General features: G+C 45.9%; 1 protein-coding gene across 1 annotated transcript in view; it reads left to right on the forward strand.

The window, feature by feature from the left end:
- The window catches only part of LOC144175501 (putative 4-coumarate--CoA ligase 1), a gene marked incomplete in the record, with an annotated part of 354,765 nt that overhangs the window by 17,489 nt on the left and 331,276 nt on the right, over positions 1-6,000 (forward strand). The window contains 1 exon segment of the mRNA XM_077704581.1: positions 3,769-3,915.

Below are 6,000 nucleotides of genomic sequence, written 5' to 3' on the forward strand. Positions count from 1 at the left end.
ACAGGAAACGAGCTTTCTGTATCAGGGAATAGACGGGAGTAGCTGATATCATATTTCAAATAATGAAGTAGAAATGGGCTTGAGTTGGGCATGCAGTTAACCTGAACGCGTCTTGTAGCACTGTTGCTGGTTGATTACCTTTAGATGGTCATAGACTGCAGGATACATATAGAATATACTTGAGGCTGCACAGAAAAACCGCATTTTTGCCCGTCTTGTACAATTGCCCGAAAATACCAGTTTCACAAAAACTATAATAGTATAAGCATCTCCGTACCTCCCTAAAGACGACAAGTCATGCTAGATGATTTCACGCATTGGAATTTCCCGTCCCTGTGCACCAAATTAGTTTACCGGGACTCAGCTAAAAATAAGCCTATTTTTTCTCCTTCAATGAACACTTTTCTAAAATATTAGCAGCTGCCATCACAACACCCAACTTTTTATTGATGGCTTATCTACGCTTGACTGCATCCCTTCTGGGCTCTTTTTCCACCAACCGGCCAAACACTCTCATACCGTTTTGACTGGGCAAAATCATCTACATCGGCTGAACTTCATGTCATTAACCAAGCACTTCGCTACATTCTCCGCCAGACGTCAGCACAGTGGGTGATCTTTACATATTCGAAGGCCGCGCAGTAAAATCGTCGACGTGACAGCTGCTTATGCACTGACACACATATATGCCGGGACGTCGCCTAACTTAAACATCTAGTCTACGTCGCTAGGCGGCGTTCCACACTGGAGTGGATCCCTGCGTACTGCGGCATCATATGCAACAAAATAACAGACAAGGCTGCCAAGAAAAGATTACGACTGCGGAACGTAAGGAACATTTTCTTCAAAAGCATGATGCCTTCACATTAGCAAAGGAGCTTGTTTTCAGGGAAAGAACTATTTTCTCGTCCCTCCCAAAAAAACCAGCACCTCTACCCTCTTTGTGTACATCATTCTTCGGCAATGAGGCAACGAGAGCAACTTTCACGTCAGCTAGTCTTGCTCCATCAGTGACGTCTAAACGCAGCTCTCATCAATAAATTTCGACATCTTCTTTGCCACACCTCGATCCCTGAATGGGACAACATCAATTGATAGGAAACTGTCGACAATATCTTACTGGAGTGTCCTGCATATAATCAACCAATGAACCACGTCACATTGAAGATCGATTACTTCAACGATATTTTCCCAATTTTAAAATGGCTTCTGAGACCGTGGCCATTTACCTCGTCTCAGCGGAAATTGCTAGCCGCATTTCATTACCTCCACGACATCGGTGTCGCTGAGACGATGTAGGAATAAATATTGTCACACTATGTGGAACCATCTTGACGTTACTCACTCAAGGTCTCTCTCCCACAGGTGACCTTCACTTTGTTTTCTTTTCGCCCTTCTATGCATTCCTCCTTTCTTTTCTCCTTTGGCCCTAAAATCCTACAGGGCCTCGCGACAACATGCGGGAAGACCAGTCTGCTTTCTTTGAATATGGAACCTTCTCTGTCTCACACATTCAACGAGTGGACAACCAGGTTTAACATAGCGGATGTTGCGGGATGGGTTTAGAAGAAGGTTAATTCGAATACCACGATAGATGGGAGACATATAGAAGTTCGGAGGCAAAGAACGGACTCGAGCACGGAAGGACAGGGGTGCTTGGAGGACAATGAGAGAGGCTGTGGACCTGGAGTAGGCATAATGAAGGTGTTCATGATCACGTTTTGCTTTGTGGCCCACTCGAAAACGAACGACGAATAAGATTTTTCGTGGTACTCAGGGCAGCGGTAAGCAACATTACCTCACTCGCTGTATTTGAACTACAGGGGCTCTTATTTTATCCAGGAAAAAAGTATTCTACGGCTCCTTCACGCTGACGTTTTGCTCCTCGCACCGTATGCTTATGGGTGGCTCGACAACCCGGTCCCGTTATTTTGCCCGATGGGACGTCATGAGGCAGCATGAGGGGTTTTGGACATTGCACCTTATATTTCCCACACAGTGTTCGAAGCCGCCGAGGCAAAAAGGGATCTTGTTGGCAGGCGGATGCGTATACGCCCTTAACCCTTATGTCGTGTTCGGGGATCACCTCGCTTATAATAAATTTAAGGCTTGCTCTTGAAAGCCCCTGCGAGTGTTTTGTGTTACAACGTTTTATCGTCTATCATCACTTACCAATTACGATGTATCTGTCGCAATAGAGATGTATGCCTGCAGTAGATGGAATGCCACGTTTGCTTTCGTTCTTTCCATTTGTGTAGCTGCGTTTGCGGGGAAGGGTGAGTCGTACTATGTTTTCGCTGCACCCTCGAAAAGTGACCGTGCTGCTGACAGCGTCAGTCTATCTGGCCGATTGTAAAACGCTGCCAGGTTTTCCACAAGGCAAATAAAGTATAGAGAGTGTAATACGATGTCGTAAGCTGGTGGTAATGGTGTCGTAATGCACTCACGCGATACGGTGTCGTAATGCACTCACACGAAAGAATTGAAAGTTGAAGCTGTTGTATGTTATATTTAAGGGCACGAAGTTGAGATTTGTTATGGTTGTGGTGTCGTGGTTGGCGTCGGCGGCATGGCATTTCAATTAACTTATTCTGGTCGAGGCCAGATGGAGCTCATTGTTTTGGCAGACGTTTTCTTACACCACTCTGCCAGCGGGATTTATCGTACCTAGCGCATGCTTTGCACACCGAGCCTTCCAAGCGCGGCCTCTTCCTCGGCCGTGCGAAGTATCCGCGCCTGGGCCATGTGAGGTTAATGATCACCTACAGCAGCTTCGACATTCCGATCACAGCTGTCCTACGGTACAGGTTGCATGCGGACAAGGATACGAGGACGAACGAACGAGAGTTGTATGCTATTACGTCTTGTTTTGAGCAATCGTTGGCCCGTTCCGGCAAAGGCAGAAGGTTTCCTGTGACTAATGTTGGCCGTCAAACCCAACTGGGTGTACTTTGCTTGACCAACGTTCGCTGGAGGGACGCGTGGACGGGCGCTCGATATTTCCTTGGTATTTTAAAGTGCGGACATTATGCGCAAATATTTTGCTACACAGCTGCCCTGTTAATAAAGGTGCTAACACACTGGCCCTACCGCGGCCCTAACGGACGTTGCGAGCACCTGGTAAATATAGAGTAGAGGAAACTTGCACTGCGCTTCCATTGCTGTCGTCGGACAGCTGCTTGAATCATAGTTGTAATGTCGGTAGTTCATGAGGATGTTGTGTTCGTCATGACACAGGCGGCATTACCGTTTTTGCCCTGGCTTCAGCAGCTCGCCTTGTCCTTATTCCGTTTGCTCTGCAGCTCACAATCTCTGCCCACTGCTGCGGTCATTGTGAGTAATACACACTGAAATGCCTCTCGTAATCTTTGTTCTTTAAATATTTTACTCACTGTACTGGGGCTTACCAAAGATCTAATACTGTTCTGTATACCCGGAGTATTGTCACATTGGTTAAGTTGTGGAAATATTTATGCGAAACTGAGTCGCTGAGGCGGGACTACAAGAGTTATCTCTGATTTACATTGTTGTGCTCTAAGGGTGTGTGTGACATATTCCGCATGAACGCTAATATAGAGTATACACAAAAGGTGAAAATACAGAAACGTTTTAAGGTACCAAAATGAAGAAGTCGCGTGGTCATTGCCCTTTGGTTACCATGTTACAATGGTGGTTCCATGGAAGAAGGCCGCATGTGCCGTGACATTTTGTTTAAGCAGAAGCCGAGAACAAAGAATGGCATTTAATTGAATCATATTTATTCTGCAGTAAGTCTGGGTCATTTGGAACTACGAGATGAAGGCTCGCATCGACGACAGGGTTGTGTATTCTCCCTACCCGGGAATCGAGATCCCCGTTTGCTCATTCTACACCCTGGCGAAAGAGCAGCTGACTAAGAACCCCGACAGCCTGGCTCTGGTGAGAAGTTTTTTCTAAATATGTAATGATCACGTAGATTATGTGTCTCTGCTGTTTTATTGTTCTATTTATAAACAGTCGTCATCATTGAATTAACTCCGTGACGTTTACAGACATGTAAGATGGCATCTTCTTTAGCAGCGCTGCCGAAACCACTTTAAGTTGCTACTCTTAGCTTCTCTACAGAGGTGCCCCAGTACACTACGCTGCGCTTATGAGCACATGGGCTTCGCGGAGCCTATTTCCAGTACTCATGTCCTAAACAGTTTTATCCATACATATGCTAAACACAAAACGTGTATGTGTATAAATGGCTGGTGCTAAGGCTCTCTGTCATTTTTCTATTCGATACCTCTCAATCTTTGAAGAAGGCACTGCTTCAGAGGTTTGGGATGGTGACGGTCCTTCATGCATCGAAGAAAAAACTCGATTGATGACTAGAAATGTTTCATGTGCGCCGTCCCTGACACTTGATTTTGTGAAGCTAGAATGTGAACACATTATGGCTTAGTGAATCACAAGGATATCTTTTGTCAGCCCAAGAAATGGATCACATTATATACCCATGCTTCGTGCTCGCTTCCCCCTTAAGCAATGAAAGTGAATCTACTTTGCACGTTGCTCTAAAATGTTTTGCTCCCAATTATCACACATCCCATCATATCCCGGTTCCTCGATAAGTGTCGTAAGCAAAGTAACGGCCGTCCATAGCGTGCAAGTATCTCGCTTGGGCCACATTTATTTTTCGATGATCTGTAGCCACTCTTTACGCAGCTCGCTTGCAGATTGTTTTTTTTTGTTTTGAATTGATGATAAAAAATGAAGAAGCTCATAGTATTGGGTAAAACATGAAATTAGCGAAACTGTAGGCAACATTCACAGCCATCACGAAGGCTTAAATTCACGACTGCAGCCGATTAGATTCTTTTTCGCTGCTTGAATGACCTATACAGTCAAACCCGGCTATAACGAACCCGGATAGAGCGAATTAATCTATATATCGAACAAAAATATTTTAGTTACGGAAATACATGGGAAACATATTCCTTATAACGAAGTCCACATCAGATATATCGAACTCTGTGCGCCGAGAATGGCCGCCGAAATGCATGGTCTCGAAGCGGCGATTGAGATGTGGATTGGCCGCGACCACGGAGCAAGAGCCGCGACTGAGACATTGCGCCTCGCACGGAGCGACGTGACGCCCAACACCTTCCGTAACTGTTTCGGACGCGCGGGACTAACGATGGAACCCGCACAGTCAGCGAGTCCGGACCAAGACAGCAGCATTGGTGAACTGTGGGGAGAGCTCGCCAATGTTCCCGATGATGTCGCAAGTGAAAGCCATCCGACGCTTGTTATGAAGCGCTTTCGGCAGTTGATGTGCTCCGCCAATGCTTCTTCGATTTTGGAAGACGTGGACTCGAACTAGTGCAAACAATGTTTCGTGTAGAGAATGCTATGCTAGCTGAAGCCGCCAAAACGAAAGTGAAAACAAAAATTACGGCTTTTTTTTGCAAAGTAGGCAATTGGGGCAGAAAGTAGCTTTATTACCTGCAATAGATGGAATATTTTGGGTGTGGTAAGGGCTACTTTAATGTGTTTGTTTCTGCATGCGAGGATGGTGGAGTTGGGTAGGGGGCAGGGCTCCCGCTGATTGCGAACTCGTAACGATCGGCTCGTTATAGGCGGGTTCGGCTATATCGAACTAGTGGATATATCGAACTAATCTAAGTGGATATTGCAGTTCGCTATAAACGGGTTTCACTGTAGTCCGTCATTGTTGCTCTAAGTCTGAGCTTACTGCAATTTTTTGGAAGAAATAATCATGGGACATCACCTTGGGGGCGTACGCTTTAAGGTGTCTTTCTCGGTCCCAGCAAGGGTTGCCACTATTAGGGCAAACGCTACAGTCTTTATCGTTACGAGGAATGTTGCCATGATTACGGCGAAAGCTGGAATTTTTTTCGGTCAATCTTAGCACCTCTCCATTGTAGGGTATGCTTCCCTTGAGAAACGTGCACGGGAGACGCTGGGCGGTCGCCACAAGGCACGCGCATGGGAACGCTTGGCATTTACTTG

Source organism: Haemaphysalis longicornis, unplaced genomic scaffold (assembly GCF_048455015.1).
Source record: "Haemaphysalis longicornis isolate Haplotype H1 unplaced genomic scaffold, Haemaphysalis longicornis Haplotype H1 scaffold_3, whole genome shotgun sequence".
NCBI classification, from domain to species: Eukaryota; Metazoa; Arthropoda; class Arachnida; order Ixodida; family Ixodidae; genus Haemaphysalis; species Haemaphysalis longicornis.